Genomic DNA, 17,620 nt, shown 5'->3' with positions numbered 1-17,620 from the left:
TTTTAGAGTTTATTCACAGGGTTTTCTGTATTTCATGGTTTATTTACAGGGTTTTCTGTGTCTTTGGCTTTGTTTACAGTGATCTGTGTTTTAGGTTTTATTTACAGTGAACTCAGCGTTACAGGGCTTATCTTCAGGGCCCTCTCTTTTTTGGGCTGATTTACACGGTACTCTGTGATTTAGGGCATATTTACCGGAAACTCTGTGTTTTAGGGTGTACATACATATTAGAGGGTCAGTATGGAGGGAGTGCCAGGCATCAGCCCTCACCCTAACCTCAGCCCAAACCCTAACCTTCGCCATCGGCCTAACCCTAACCAGAACAGGAAAGAGCCGAAGGGACCAAATTGTGGGTACGCACCCTTAAATGGAAGGAGAGGGGCACCTTCTTCCCCCGCTCCCCCAACCTGACCTACACTCCCACTCCCACAACCACACCCTATCCCATCCCCCATCCCAAAACCCTATTCACACTCCCCCTCTACTTTTTATTCTAAAGAGGAATCCAAAATTAGCGGTGTGCACCCATAATCCCTATTTCTGGGGGCGCGGGGGTGCCAGATAACCCCCAGATTAGGGTTGCGCCAAAATAAATGCAGCCTCTGGCACCCTCTCGCCGTGCCCCCCCACCCCGCAACCTGACCTTTATGATAAGGGGATGGGTGCCTTCCGCCTTTAAAGGGTTGGTTTGTAGGGAGGGCGGGGATGGGGAACCGATGCTGCCTTTCGGGGACCGAGCCGGCAGATCGCAGCAAAGATGAGCACCACCACGGGCGGGCCGCCAGGGGGCTGCAGTCACAAGAAACATCGCATGGGCCCAAGCTTTGCCTGCCTTTTTGTGGGTTGCATGGAACAGTCCCTCTTCCGTAGTTACACTGGCCCTAAACCCACCTCTTCCTCCATAACATTAACGACTGTATCGGCGCCGCCTCGTGCTCCCACCAGGAGCTTGAACAGTTCATCCACTTCACCAACACCTTCCACTCCAACCATAAGTTCACCTGGACTATTTCTAATACCTGTTCACCTGGGCTATTTCTAATACCTGTCTCACCTTCCTGGACCTCTCTGTTTCCATCTCCAGCAACCACCTAGAAACTGATATCTATTTCACCGACTCCCACAGCTACCTAGAATACATCTCCTCCCACCCACCTTCCTGCAAAAAAACATCCCCTGTTCTCAATTCCTTCACCTCCACCACACCTGCTCCCAGGATGAGGCATTCCACTCCAATACATCTCAGGTTTCCTCATATTTCAAGGACCGCAAGTCCTCCCCCCCGACCCCCACAGTGGTCGAGAACGCCCTTGACCGCGTCTCCCACATTTCCCGTAATTCATGCCCCCTCTCCGCAATAACAACCAAAACACAATCCTCCTCATCCTCACGTACCACACCACCAACCTCTGGATCTAACGTATCATCCTCCAATCATCATCTGCAATCCGACTCCACCAAAGGCATATCTCCCTCCCCCTCGTTATCTGCTTTCTGGATGGACCACTGTCTCTGTGACTGCCTTGTCTGCTCCGCACTCCCCTCCAGCGCCAATACACCTGGCACATTTTTCCCTGCAACTGCAAGAAGTGTTACACCTGCCCCTACACCACTCCCCTCACTCCCCATCCCAGGCCCTAAAAACACTTTCCACCTCAAGCAGATGTTCACTTGCACATCTGCCAATGTGGTCTCCTGCATCCACTGCTCGCGTTGTAGCATCCTCTACATTGGGGAAACCAAGTGGAGGCTTGGGGACCGCTTTGCAGAATACCTACACTTAGTTCGCACTGAACAACTGCGCCTCCCAGTCGCAAACTGTTTCAACACCCCCTCCCATTCCTCAGACGACATGTCCATCTTGAGCCTCCTGCAGTGCCACAACGATGTCACCCGAAGGTTGCAGGAACAGCATCTCATATTCCGCTTGGGAACCCTGCGGCCCAATGGTGTCAATGTGGGCTTCATAAGCTTCAAAATCTCTCCTCCCCCACCGCATCCCAAAACCAGCCCAGCTCGCCCTTGCCTCCCTACCCTTGTCCTTCCTCCTACCTCAAGCCCCAACCTCCGTCTCCTACCTACTAACCTCATCCCGCTCCCTTGACCTGTCCATCCTCCCTGGACTGACCCAGCTCCTTCCAACATCCCCATCTACACTCACCTTTACTGGCTCCATCCCCACCTCTTTGACTTGCCTGTCTCCTCTCCACCTACCTTCTCCTCTGTGCATCTTCTATCCGTCTCCCCCTCTCTCTCTCGTTATCTCAGAACCTCCTTCCCCTTCCCAATTTCTGAAGAAGCATCTAGGCCTGAAACATCAATCTTCCTGCTCCTCTGATGCTTGATCTGCTGTGTTCATCCAACTCTACACCTTGTTATCTCAGATTCTCCAGCATCTGCTGTTCCTACTATCTCTGCTAATGCAGAAAACTTGTTTGATATCCTGCAAGCTATTCAAGCCCTGGGAGACGATTGCTGAGGGCTGATTAATATTATGCTTCTTCAAACGATGACACGATGGTATTGTTCTGAATAGGTTAGAAAATTAACATGTACTCAGGGATAGACACTGATGTAGACCCACGTTTTGCAGCTGTCAGCAAAATAAAGCCATGAGGATTAAAACTGTGAAAGGGCTGTAAATGGGGTGGAAGGAGCATTTTAATTCAGTCTCCCTTTCATCGTGAAAGGTATGACTAGCTGGCAATTTTTTGAATGAAATGCGGTAATATTAAACAAGCTATGCCAGTAAGAGGTCAGTAAAGTTCTGAATGAATGAGAGCGTGAGAGCGCGAATATGTAGTGCTTGTGGGTACATTGGTAAAGAGGACCTTTAGTACAACAGTATAGTAAAGAGGCTTGCACCAGTAATTATTTACCAAAATTCACTGGAATCTGGGCTGGTTCCCGCAGATTGTAAACTTCCTTTTTAAACAGTGGTGTCACATTGGCTGTTTTCCAAAAAGCACGTAAATATAGGTCAGTTAGCTTAATTTCGGTTGTTGGGAGAATGCGTGAATCCATTATTAAGGAAGATAATAGCAAGACAACTGGATATAAATTGTCTCATTGGGAACAGCCAGCATGGGTTCATGAAGGGAAGGTCATGTTTAATTAATTTGGTGGAATTCTTTGAGGACATACTTGCATGGTGGACAATGGGGAACCTGTGGATATCATGTATCTGGATTTCAAGAAGGCATTTGACGAGATGCCAAGGCTGCAACATGAGATAAAGTTGCATGACATTACAGGTAATGTATTGGCATGGACAGAGGATTGATTGACGAGCAGAAAACAAAGAGTAGGGGTAAATGGGTGTTTATCTGGTTGGCGGTCAGTGGCTAGTAGTGTGTCTCAGGGATCAGTGTTGGGACTGCAATTGTTTACAATTGATACAGATGATTTATAGTCGGGGATGAAGTGTGGTGTGTCAACATTGGCAGAAGACACTAAGATGAGCGGTAGAGCAAAGTGTGCAGAAGAACTGAAGGCCTGCAGATGGTTATACAGTCTCAGTGAGTGGGCAATTGTCTGGCAGATGGAGTTCAATGTCAATAAATGTGAGGTCATCCATTTTGATAGGAATAACAACAAAGTAGGCTATGGTTCAAATGGTAAAAAAATTGCAGCATGTTACTGTGCAAAGTGACTTGGGTGTCGTTGTGCAGGAATCGCTCAAAGTAATATTGTAGCAGGTAATTATAAAGGCAAATAGAATTTTGTCTGTCATTGCGAGAAGGATGGAGTTTAAAAACAGGGAGGCTATGCTGCAGCTGTATAGGGTCCTGATGAAGCTCCACCTGGACTACTGTGTGCAGTTTTGGTCTCCTGAATTGAGAAGGGATATACTCTCACTGGAGGGGGCACAGAGGAGACTGACTTGGTTGATTCTAGACTTGAGAGGGTTGGAATATGAGGAGAGACTGAGTTGGTTGGGATGATACTCATTGGAATTCAGAAGAATGAGGGGAGAGCTCATAGAAACATACAAGATTATGAAGGGAATAGATAAGGTGGAGACAGGGAGGTTGTTTCCACTGGCAGGTGAAACGAGGACGAGGCGGGTATAGCTCAAAATAAAAGGAAGCAGATGTCAGACTGAGGACAGGAGGAACTTCTTCACCCAAAGGGTTGTGAATCTGTGGAATACCCTGCCCAGTGAAGCAGTTGAAACTACCTCGCTGAATGTGTTTAAGGCAAGACCAGATCACGTTACGAACATGAAAGGAATTTAGGTTTATGGTGAGCGAGTGGTGCTGAGTCTCAAAAAGATCAGCCAGGATCTTATTGAACAGCGGGGCAGTCTCGAGGGGCCGGATGGCCTACTCCTGCTTAGTTCTGATGTTTTTCTATTATAATGTTATAGAGCCTCACAGAAAAAGGATATTTTAAAGCAATTGACCCTGCATAACTGAAGACGTGCCAGCCAGAGGTTCAGAGGAAGGATCACCTGACCCAAAACGTTAACTCTTTCTTTTCCCTCACAGATGCTGTCAGACTTGCTGAGCTTTTCCAGCAACTTTGGATATTTTCCCTGATTTGCAGCATCCGCAGTTCTTCCGGTTTTTACTGTGTGTTTTGGTATTTATTTACAAGGGGCTCTTTACTTACAGCCAGCTCTGTCTTTTAGGGTTTATTTGTAAGGGGCCCTGTTTTACGGATAATATCCAGGTCGGCTCGATGTTGGGGTGTATTGACAGGTGCTCTGTGCCTTCGGCTTTGTTTGGAAGGAGCCCGGTATTTCACCTTTTACTTCCTGGGGGATATGTGTTCGTGTTCGTTTAAAGGGGTCTCTGTATTTAAGCGTATAATTACAGGGGGTGAAGTTGATGTTGTAGAAGTTTGTTTAAACAGGACTCTGTGTTTTAGGTGTTATTTACAGTGAAGCCCGCTTTTTACGGAATATAGAAAGGTGTTTGAGGGCCTCTGTGCAGGCGGCTCCGTGTGTGAGGGCGATGAGTGCGGCTGAAGCTTGGTTTAGTTTGGGCCTGAGGCTCCAGTGAGTGCCGGATTGGGCTAGCGTGAGGTCTGAGCTTTTCCAGCAATTTTGGTTTTGTTCCTGATTTTACTGTATCCACAGTTCCTTTTAGTTTTTACTTTATTTTAGTGTTTATCTGCAGGGGGCTCTGAATGTCAGGGCTTATACACTGGGGTTCCTGTGTTTTAGGCTTTATTTCACGGGTGCTGTTTGTTTTAGGAGGCTCTATTCTTTAGTGTTCATTTGCAGGGCCATCTGTGTTTGGGGTTTATTCACAGTGAGCTTAGTGTTTTAGGGGTAATTTAGTGGGTTCTGTGTGTTCGGACTTAGATACGGGGGCTCTGTTTTCGGGTTTAGTTACAGGGGCCTTTTTTTCAAGGAGTTATTTACAGGGCGCTCTATGTTTTAGGGTTGGACATCAGCGACCATCTCACAATGATCACTCCCACAGATCTGCGCCGACAGTCCTGCAATCTGTTAGTCCTGAGCATCTAATCATGTAGCACTCCCATCAATTCTGACCCTCTGATAAAGAGGCACTTTCTCAGACCAACACAGTGACAATGCCACAATTCCTCACGACTGACAAAGTACGAACTTCTGACAGAGGTAATTCCTCAGTATTGAGCCTCCAACAGAAATGCAATACTTCCGTACTGACCTTCTGAATGTGTTGCTCACCATTAATTCTGAACCCGTTCCAATGAAGCTCCTCCTCTGTGTTCAGTCTCTCATAATAATGCACTCTGGCTGTTCTGATCCTCTGACAATGCTGCAATTATGTATGAATTATTATCTTGTATTATCAGTACAGGACTCCCTCAATGCTTCCTCCATTACACTGAGGTCTATCGTTTATATAGGCTCCAACAAACCTGCTCTTATTTAACGGGCCAGGCATTGCTTCACTTGAACAGATTTTGTCAAGTCCTGCTGATGTTTCTGGGAGGACTTTTTCTGACACCTCAGAATTGACCCCTGACAATGTTGCACTCCCCCCTCACTTATGACCGCACCTGAGCTGCAATACCTCGGGGCTAACCTCCTAATTATGTAGCACCCATGAATTCTAAACCCCTAAAATGAAATACTGCCTCAGTATTGACCCTCTGTTACTAATGCACTGTCAGAACAACCCTCCAGCAATGTGACCCTGCCTCAGAACTGACACTGAGAATGAGGCACTCCTTCAGCACTGCATCTCTAATCATACATTACATTGAGACATTCCTTGTGTCCTGACCCTTTGAACAATCAGGCATTCCCTCAGTCCTGACAGTCTGACGATTGTGCACTCCCTCGGTACTGGACCTCTGATAATGAGGCACTCTCGTAGTACTGACCTCTCATAGACCTGGAACACCTCAGCCCTTATGCTCTGACAGTGTTTCAATACCTCAGTGCTGATCTCCTGACAATAAGGAGCTCCATCAGATTTGACCACCTGACAGAACAGCAATACCTCAGTATTGCCCCTGTAATCAAGTGGCACTCCCTCAATTCTGACCCGATCACAATGAGGCTCTGCCCCTACTGAGTGCCTGAAAATGATGAAATCGCTCAGTGCGGACCTTGTGACAATCAGGCCCTCTCTCATTCTGACCATCTCACAATGCTGCAGTACATCATGACTGATTGTGTAATGTGTGGGTCCTCGCAATTCTAACCCGTTTTTCATGAGGCACTGCGTCAGTTTTGACGCTGTGACAATAAAACAGCCCCACAGTTCTGATACGCTGACAGTGATTCAATACCTCCGTACTGACCCTCTGACAACGAGTCAGTGCCTCAGAACTGCCCCCCTGACAATAAGTGAAACCGTCATACTGACCCACTGCTTCTGAGGCCCTCCCTCCACACTCCTCCCAGTGCAAAACTATTTCAGTACTGGCCCTTGAAATGTGAGCAACTTCCTTAATTCTGTCTCCCTTAAATGGCAGCACCCCCTCAGCATTGACCCTTTGACAATAACGCACTCCCACATTTCTGACCCTGAGACAATGAAGCACTCCCTCACCCCTGATGCTCAGACAGCGCTTCAATACCTCAGTACTGATACTCTGGCAATGAGGCACTCTGTCAGGACTGACCCCAGGATAGAACTGTAATATGTCACAACTGACTTGATAATTGTTTAGCAGCCTCTCAGTCTGACCCCACTACAATGAGGCACTGGATCAGTATGGATCGCCTCTGACAAATGCGCTCCATCAGAACTAAGCCTCTCACAAAGAGGGACTGCCTCAAGACAATGCTGTGATTGAGTCAATCCCTTAGCCCTGAATCTCTGATCATGTGGCTCTGTCTCAGTTCTGTCACCATTACCTTGAGACTTACCCTCCGTAATGTTCCTCGAACAATGAGGCACTTCCTCAACACTGACCATCCAGCATGGAGTCACTGCCTCAGCACTGACCACTTGACAACGAGACACTGGTTAAGAACTGACCTGCTCACAGAGCTGCAATACCTCAGTACTAACCCTCTCATCAAGGGACACTATCTGAATTCTGACACCTGCATAATGAGGCACTGCCTCAGCGTTCACCCTCTGACAAACTCCTGACGACCCCCTGTAAAGACTGACAGTCTCCCTGGACGTCCTATAAATACTGACAGTCTCTCCTGGACCCACAATGAACACTGACACACTCCCCAGGGACTCTTTGTAAATACCCACAAACACACACACACACACACACACACACACACACACACACACAGGGACACCCTGTAAATATTGACACACACACACAACCTGTGACACCCTGTAAATATTGACACACGACCTGGTAATCCCCTGTCAAGACCAACAGAGTCCCCGGGGACACACTGTGAATATTGACACATCTGTGTGACCCCCTGGAAATACTGACAAAGCCCCTGAAATCACCTGTAAAACTGACACACTCCGTGGGACCCCCTGTAAATATTGACACAGTCCCAGCAAATCCTGAAAATACTGACAGTCCCTGGGACCCTCTGCAAAGACTGACGCATTTCCCGGGGCTCCCTTTAAATACTGAAAAATTCCCGCGACCTACAGGGGTTCAGGGACTGTGTCAGTATTGACAGGGGCTCTTGGTGAGAGTGTCAGTATTTACAGGGTGTTCCGGGGAATTTGTAATTATTTACAGGTGCTCCCGGGAGTGTGTCAGTAGTTACAGGCGGTCCCATGGAGGGTCAGTATTTACAGGGCGTCTCAGGGATTGTGTCAGGATTGACAGGGAGATTTGGGGAGAGCGTCAGTAGTTACAGGGGGGCCCGTGGACTTTGTTTTTTCAGCGGGTGTTAGGGAGTGCTACAGTATTTCAAGGTGGTCCCAGGGAGTGTGCCAGTGTTTACAGGGATTCCAGGGGAGTGTGTCAGTATGCACCGAGCCCCTATAAATTCTGACACGCTCCGCAGGACTCCCTGTAAATACTGACATAGTACCTGAGAATCCCTGAAAATGCCACCACACTCCCAGGGACCCTCTGTAAACGCTGACACATTTCCCAGGGCCCGCTTTATACACTGAAAAATTCCCTCGGCCTCCTCTGTATACTGACACACATCCCCGGACCCTTGTACGTATAGACACACTCTACACAACTAACCACAAATACTGGGATATCCCGTAAATACCGACACACACCTCACGACACACTGTAACTACTGTCACATTCCCTGGAATCCGCTGTAAATACTGAGAAACTCCCTGGGGCTGCATGTAAATACGGACACATTTCCCAGGGACCCCTCTAAACACGAACACATTCCCTGGGACTTCACCTAAACACTGACACATTCCACGGAACCCCCGTAAACACTGATAAACTCCCAGGACACCCTGGAAATAATTACACATTCCCCATTCCCCCTGTAAATACCGATACACAGCCCGGAACTCCCGTAAACACTGACACACTCCACCCCCGGATACCGATACTCTCCCTGGGACACCCTGCAAATACTGATGCAATCACCGGGACCCCTGTAAATTCTGTCACACTCCTCGGGAAGCCCTCTAAATACTGACAAATTCCCTAGACACCCTTTAAATACTGGCAAAGTCCCAGAGAACCCCTGAAAATACTGCCACACTCCCCAGGACCCTTTGTAAATATTGATATATTTCCCGGGACCAGCTGCAAATATTGACACATTCCCTGTCCCCGCGAAAAGTACTGAGAAACTCCCTGTATATAATGACACATTTCCCAGGGTCCCCTCTAAACACTGACACATTCCCCAGGAGCTCCTTCAAATACTGACACACAGCCCCAGACCCCTGTACAGACAAACTCCCTGCGACCCACTGTAAATCTTGACATACTCCCTGAGACCCCCCGGAAATACCGACACACCACCCCTCCCGGGACCCCCTGGAAATACCAAAACACTGTAGGGATTCTCTGATTCTATTCTATGATGCCCTTGTCCTGTGAATGAATAAATAAAGAAACCTGGTGAAGCCGCCAAACAGCATAGCCAGCAAGTGATAGATACAGTAAAGTGACCCCACCATCAATGGATCAAATCTGAGCTCTGCAGTCCTGCCACATCTCTTCATTTACTGTGGTGCACAATTAAACAACTGATTGGACGTGAAGACTCCACACATATCCCCATCCTCAATGATGGAAGAGCCCAGCACATCAGTGCAAAAGATAAGGCTGAAGTATTCATAGCAATCTTCAGCCAGAAGGGCCAAGTGGATGATTCATCTCGGGCTCCGCCAGCATCACAGATACCGGTCTTCAGTAAATTCAATTCACCCCACGTGATGTCAGGAAACACTTGGAGACACTGGATACTGCAAAGGTCACAGGGCCTGACAATATTCTGGCAATAATACTGAAGACTTGTGCTCCAGAACGTGCCGCTCCCCGTGCCAAGCTGTTGCAGTGCGGTTTCAACACTGGTATCTACCGACAATGTGGAAAATTGCCCAAGTATGTGCTGTATTGCAAACATAGGACAAATCCAACCTGGCCATATACTGCCCCATCAGGCTGTACTCAATCATCAGGAAAGTGATAGAAGGTGTCAGTCACATTGTTATCAAGCAGCACCTGCTCAGCGACGGCCAGTTTGGGTTACGCCAGGGCAGCTCAGCTCCTGACCTCATTACAGCCTTGGTTCAAACATGGACAATACAGCTGCATTCCAGAGGGGAAGTGAGAGCTCCAGCCTTTTACAACAAGACTACATTTGACCAAGTGTGGCATCATGAAGCCCGAGCAAAACTGGACTCAATGGGTATAAGGGGACAAATTCTCCACTTGCTGGAGTCATACCTGGCACGCAGGAAAATGAATGATCTTATTGGAGGTCAGATATCTTAGCTCCAGGGGATCCCTGCAGGAGTTTCTCGTGGCAGTGTCTGAGATATAACCATCTTCAGCTGCTTCATCAATGAACTTGCGTTTATCATAAGGCCAGAAGTTGGGATGTTCCTGATGATTGCACAATGTTCAGCATCATTCATGATTCCTCAGATCCTAAAGCAGTCCTTGTCCAAATGCAACTAGATCTGGGCAATACCCAGGCTTGGTCAGACAAGTGGAAGTTACATTCACACCACAGAAATACCAGGCAATAACCGTCACCAACAAGAGACAACCCCCCCCCACCCCCTTGACAAACAATTTGTTACATTCACTGCGTCCCACACTGTCACCGTCGTGGGGGTGAGCTTTGAACAAAAACTGAACCAGACTCACCACATAAACACAGTGACTATAAGAGCAGGTCAGAGGTGAGGAATGCTGCGGCGATGAACTCACCTCCTGATTCCCCAAAATGTGTCCGCTGTCTGCAAGGCATAAGTCAGGACTGTGATGGAACGCTCCCCATTTACCAGGATGGCCGCAGCTGTAACAACATGCAAGAAGCTTGACTCCATCCAGGACAAAGCAGCCCAGTTGATTGACACGATATCGACAATCATCCACTCCCTCCACCACCAATGATGAGCGGCCTCAGCAGCACTGTGTACGATCTACAAGATGCATGGCAGAAATTCGCCAAAGCTCCTCATGCAGTACCTTCGAAACCCATGACAGCTTCCATCTCGAAGGACAAGGGCATCAAGTACATGGGAACACCTCCTTCTATCCCACTCCAAGCCACTCGTGATTCTGACTTCGAAATATATCCGGAATACTTCACTGCGACTGTTCAAAAGATGGGAATTCCCTCCCTCATGGCACTGTGGGGGCAACCCACAGCAGGTGAACTACAGCAGTTCGAGAAGGCAGCTCACCACCAACATCTCCAGGGCAATTCGGGATGGGCAATAAATGCTGGACCAGTCAGTGACACACACATCCAACAAATAATTGAAGAAACAAACTCTTATTAATTAGTGATTTTTCACAGTCTCACAGCCAGCCATGCCTCATATACACACATCTTAGTGACAATATGGTGACCATAACCAGACCCACAGTGAGCCTGGGCTCATCCACACTCCTCCCAGTCACATTTCTGATTTGAAAAATACACCTTTTTCACAAGAAATCTCTTTGTATATGTACAATGTCACAACTGCAGTTGCGTTCTGTCCAGCTGCATATCAAATAAACAAATAAAGCATTGGACTTTGGCTCCACCCAACAAACCAAAGACCTCTCTTAGACATACAACAAAAATATTTACATACATGTGAGACACGGGGAGGGTCCGATAACTGAATGGACCCTCAGTTACCTTCAGCAGGAAAACCTCAGACAGTGGTCCTTCCCGACTGTGCCTCGGCAGCAGCAGCCCCATCGTCCCAGTTGTGCCCCAAGCTTTCAGTGCATCAGTGGTAGCAGGAAGGCCAACCCCTCACTCTTTCCCAGTGGGGTCTACATGTTAATTACTCCGGGAAGCGTTTCTGTATGAGCCTGGCCTGATGTCCACATCTCCTATATGGTAACTGTAAACAGTCTTAAAGTGAGCCCGATTGATTCACCCTCCTATCAGTAATTGCCAATGATTACTGCCTGTTTCATAATCAGTCCAGTCTCATCTACTCTTCCTCTGAGTGAATCCTTTCTGTCCTCTTCCATTCAGCCCATGCCTTGGAGAATACAGCCAGGCTGCATTTCATTCTCCTCACTGTCTCGGTGCTGCCACATACATCACCTGTCTCTCCACTTCCCTCTGTAATAGTTCTTGTGAAACCCATCCCCCTCCCCGCCTTCCAGCTGCAATGTTGGAATATCACCACATTGGGCATTGCCATTAGTGCTCCAGCTCATTCATATTTCTTCACAAAACAGAAACACAACTCATCAACAAGAGTAAGTGGCAGGCAAATGAGATACATCATACATCTAAAAGCAGTTTGTTGTTCAAAAGTGGAACTAACTTTAATTTGTATGCGTATAATAGAATCAGGAAGAATAATACATATATAGCATGCAACTCATTTCACTGAACACATTTGTGCAAATAAATGATATCTCTGCAGTTCAACCAATTCCAACAGCATAACATTAGAGACAGAGCATTTGGAAATGATACAGAAATTTCAGATACTAATGATTTAAAGAGGAGTACAGATTAAGATCGGGGAAACTGAACATGGTGTACACACAAAAATCCATTTCGCAATTGGAATGCCTCATTCAGGCAATTACATCTCTCTCCCTCAGTCTCAAATGGTCTTCTTCCCATTCGATTTTCTTCCACTCTCTGGGCCACCCCCAGTAAGCAGTTCCCTTCCCTCCCCAGTTTAGCCTCATGCCTTCCTTTGCACTGGTATGTAATGGTACCTTTCGAGTACATGTTTGATTTTCGACGAACACACCGCACTGGTTTGTGACCAGGTCGGCCAGTTGAACATCACAGAATATGAGTTGCCTGATTGGTCCATATTAATAGCCCAAATCAGGGAGCCCTGGCTGACAGATAAGTCGTGTGAGGGTCAGAGATGCTGACACCCTGGCAACTATCTCTGAATGAGGCAGTGCTAAAGTTGAAGACAGTTCATTTGTAAATACAAGTTGAATTGGAGATCGACACTGGCCTCAGTGTATTTAAAATACATCTCCAGCACTGGGTTTGAATATTATTGTTATCCTTTTGTTAACAAACATCTCTGTGTGCAGTGATCAGCAGGGTTATAACATGGAGATGTTGGAACAGGATTGTTTAGATTCCCTACAGTGTGGAAACAGGCCCTTTGGCCCAACAAGTGCACACCAAACCTTGGAGCATCCCACCCAGACCCATGCCCCTGAACACTATGGGCAATTTAGCATGGCCAATCCACCTAGCGTGCACCTCTTTGGACTGTGGGAGGAGACCGGAGCACCTGGAGGAAACCCACACAGACACAGGGACAAGGTGCAAATTCCACACAAACAGTTGCCTGAGGCTGGAATTGAACCTGAGCCTCCAGTGCTGTGAAGCTGCAGTGCGAACCACTGAGCCACCGTGCCGCCCCATATCGTGTTGCTTTTGCACAAACTTTGACAAAGAGGAAAGGCCACTGATAATGGCAGATGCTGGAGAATCCAAAATAACCAAGTGTGGAGCTGGATGAACACAGCAGGCCAAGCAGCATCTCAGGAGCACAAAAGCTGACATTTCAGGCCTAGACCCTTCATCAGAGAGGGGGATGGGAGAGGGAAGTGGAATAAATAGGGAGAGGGGGGGATGCGGACCAAAGATGGAGAGAAAACAAGATAGGTAGAGAGGACAGTACAGGTGAGGAGGGAGGGAGGGGATAGGTCAGTCCAGGAAAGACGGACAAGTCAAGGAGGCAGGATGAGGTGGGAGGTAGGAAATGGAGGTGTGGCTTGAGGTGGGAGGAAGGGATGGGTGAGAGGAACAACAGGTTAGGGAGGCGGAGACAGGCTGGGCTGGTTTTGTGATGCAGTAGCGGGAGGGGAAGAACTGGGCTGGTTTTGGGATGCAGTTGGGGAGGGGGAGATTTTGAAGCTTGTCAAGTCCACATTGATACCATTGGGTTGCAGAGTTCACAAGCGGATGAGGAGTTGCTGTCCTTGCAACCTTCGGGTGGCATTAGTGTGGCACTGCAGGAGGCCCATGATGGGCATGTCGTCTAAGGAATGGGAGGGGGAGTTAAAATGGTTCGCGACTGGGAGGTGCAGTTGTTTGTTGCGAACCGAGCGGAGGTGTTCTGCAAAGCGGTCCCCAAGCCTCCGCTTGGTTTCCTCAATGCAGAGCGGGTCAGGAGTGAGGGGGCAGGTCACTGTGAGGGGGGTCAGGACTGCAGGGGCAAGTCACTGTGAGCGGGTCAGCAAGGAGGGGTAGGTTGCTGTGAGGGGGTCAGGACAGAGGGGGGAGACGGCTGTGAGCGGGTCAAGACTGAGGTGGGCAAGTCGCTGTGAGTGAGTGAGGTCGGAGAGGGCAAGTCCCTGTGATTGGGACAGGACTGAAGGGGCGTGTCGCAGAGAGCGGGTCAGGACTGCAGAGAGAAGTCGCTGTGAGTGGGTCAGGACTGCAGGGGCAGGTCGCTGCGAGCGGGTCAGGACAGAGGGGACAATTCGCTGCAAGCGGGTCAGGAGAGAGGGGGCAAGTCGCTGTGAGCGGGTCAGGACTGCAGGGGTAATTCGCTCTGAGTGGGTCAGGTCTGCAGAGAGAAGTCGCTGTGAGCAGGTCAGGACTGCAGGGGCTCGTCACTGTGAGCGGGTCAGGACTGCAGGGGCTCGTCACTGTGAGCGGGTCAGGACTGCAGGGGCAGGTCGCTGAGAGCGGGTCAGGACAGAGGGGGAAAGTCGCTGAGAGCGGGTCAGGACAGAGGGGGAAAGTCGCTGAGAGCGGGTCAGGACAGAGGGGGCAAGTCGCTGAGAGCGGGTCAGGACAGAGGGGGCAAGTCGCTGAGAGCGGGTCTGGACTGGAGGGGCAAGTCGCTGTGAGCGGGTCAGGATGGAGGGGGCAATTCGCTGTGAGCATCTCACTGAGGCACTGCATCCCACTTCACTCCGTCACGGCATCCATTCTGCGTGGTCCATGCTATGCATAAATGTGGCATAAAATCCTTACTTGGATGTTCATTTCCTCTTGTAATAACATGTGGCATCATTAGCATCCTTAATCACTTGCATTTAATCGGAAAGCCTGGTACAAACACCAGATAACATGACAGTCCTAACAGAGTGCATTTTCCAATGCTTTCAACATATAGTCATGTGTGTCTCAGTGAATAAAAATCCTCATTTTACCCCAATTATATCTCATAATAAAGGGAGTATGTCTGAAAGTCGTCTCATCCGAAGGAAAACAGACTTGCTCCAGGAAAGCTGCTAAAATATATCAAGAAAAATATATATGAAATGATTCTAGAAATTTCTGCAACACAAAGATCAAAGGAAACAATAGTTTGATGAACACACTGTTAAGTGTTGCACTTACACATCACATTTTGGAAAACAAACCACACTGATTTTCCACTTTATATAAAAAAATTGTTCCAAGTCTTCATTATGCAGCACTGCAGTGAACTGAAAAGGTGTAGACTTTTAACCTGCATAGAAAGCATGTGCAGAAATTAAAACAAACAAAAAAAAGCCACTTCTGTCCTAAAAAGACAGTATTATATTACAAAAGGCCAGGGAAGTTGGAGAATGCAGCATCATGCTTCCTGCAGAGATCAAGTTTTGTCTGTGTTGTAAAAAACAAAAGAACTGTGGGCACTATAAATCAGCAACAAAAGCAGAAGTTGCTGGAAAAGCTCAGCAGGTCTGGCAGCATCAGTGAAGAGTGAGATCTGAGGAAGGGTCACAGGACGCGAAACATTAACTCTGACATTGTCTACGTCATAGTGAGTTATGTCTATTGCTTCAGCAAAATCGAACCAACTCTGAATGAAAATCAATGCTAAAGAAATATCCAAAACATCCGCTGTCCCCGTTGTGGCTTCCTCTACATTGGGGTAACGATGCAGAGGCTTGGGGACCGCTTTTCAGAACACCTGCGCTCAGTTTGCAAGAAACAACTGCACCTCCCAGTCACGAACCATTTCAACTCCCCCTCCCATTCCTGAGAGGACACGTCCAACCTGGGCCTCCTGCAGTGCCATAATGACGCCACCCCAAGGTTGCAGGAACAGCAACTCATATTCTGCTTGGGAACCCTGCAGCCCAATGGTATCAGTGTGGATTTCACAAGCTTCCAAATCTCCTGTCCTGCCACTGCATCCCAAAACCAGCCCAGCTCGTCCCCGCCTCCCTAACCTAGTCTTCCTCTCACCCATCCCCCCTCCCACCTCATGCCGCTCCCTTGACCTGTCCGGCCTCCCCAGACTGACCTATCCCCTCCCTGCCTCCCTACCCATACTCTCCTCTCCACCTATCTTCTCCTCCATCCATCTTCCACCCGCCTCCCCCTCTCTCCCTATTTATTCCAGAACCCGCACCCCCTCCCCATTTTCTGAAGAAGGTTTTCGGCCCGAAACATCAGCTTTTTTGCTCCGAAGATGATGCTTGGCCTGCTGTCTTCATCCAGTTCCACACGGTGTTATCTCGCATTCTCCAGCATCTGCAGTTCCCATTATCTCTCCAAAACAAAGGCTGCTGTCTTTCAAAACCCAATCTCAGATTTTGAAGATAGTCCTTCCCCTGAAAAAATACCAAATATGTATAAAGAGGAAAACTGGAGGTGAAACCATTCAAAAAATTTTCATTGGCACAACAAATGTTCAAACTGTAAAAGCAGGTTAAGCACCTGTATATAAGGAAACTTTAAACAGACACTTACAGCCAACAAATGTGAGAAATATCCATTTCTTGCTGGATTACCAATTTTGCTGTTGGGAAAATAGGCCTAGGCTTCGCAATGTAAATTCAAACAAGATAGCCCCCTCTCAGAACTCAACACTCACAGTCGTAGAGTTCTGTTTTCACAGGTTGGCATATAATAGCATCAAGCACAATACACCAAATCTTCTTTGGCACCTTTTCCTTCCATAAAACTGCTTTTAGTAGATGCGCACAGAATTCATTTTATACACGTTGAACAGTTGCTAAGTTCAAGAGGCCAGTTCCAGCACTTGGACTTGCATCTGCTTCATCATCAAAACAGAACAAAATAAAGACCCACTCTTTGTAAGTCACGTTTTCCATTTTTAGTGACAAGGTGAAGTGCAAGAACTGCTCACTTGATGTTAAAATCTCTTCAGTATGTACCTATATATTTCAATTCTGTGAAATATGTGGAATGAGTTCGAGAGAAGGATTAATTTTGTTGCGCTGGCAGAGAGCTGGGACAGTTAAAATAGGTTGAATGGCCTCCTCCCATGCTAAAAATGTCCATAACTGTTCTTGGCCCTGCTAAATTGAAGTGGCCATCCTTTCATTATGACTGTGAGACGCAGCATGTTACGATAGATGGCATAATGAAGAAATCCTTTGTTATTAATGAACTTTTCAGCACTCGGCATTCTTCCCAAGTCAAATGTTCGATATGTACCTGTTGCACTGACTTGGTTCCAAACAGTTATAATGTGGAGGTGCTGGTGTTGGACTAGGATAGACAAAGTCAGAAGTCACATGACATCAGGTTATAATCTGACAGGTTTATTTGAAATCACACAAGCTTTGGGAGTGCTGTCCCTTCATCAGGTGCGGTCAGGGAGGTAAACACACAGACACACAATTGATAAGCAGACAGATCAAAACATCATACAACTGGTGTGAG

The 17,620-nt window shown here is 47.7% G+C and overlaps 1 protein-coding gene across 1 annotated transcript in view; it reads right to left on the bottom strand.

Moving 5' to 3' along the window:
* Positions 1-12,298: 12,298 nt before the first annotated feature.
* The window catches only part of LOC132208377 (pregnancy zone protein-like), an 86,831-nt gene continuing 81,509 nt past the window's right edge, over positions 12,299-17,620 (bottom strand). The window contains exon 10 of the mRNA XM_059643982.1: positions 12,299-16,542. The gene's annotated coding sequence lies outside the window, so the exon portion shown is untranslated. The remainder of the gene's footprint in view (positions 16,543-17,620) is intronic.

Source organism: Stegostoma tigrinum, unplaced genomic scaffold, assembly GCF_030684315.1.
Source record: "Stegostoma tigrinum isolate sSteTig4 unplaced genomic scaffold, sSteTig4.hap1 scaffold_371, whole genome shotgun sequence".
Lineage (NCBI taxonomy): Eukaryota > Metazoa > Chordata > Chondrichthyes > Orectolobiformes > Stegostomatidae > Stegostoma > Stegostoma tigrinum.
This window is presented reverse-complemented; position numbering and strand designations above follow the sequence as displayed.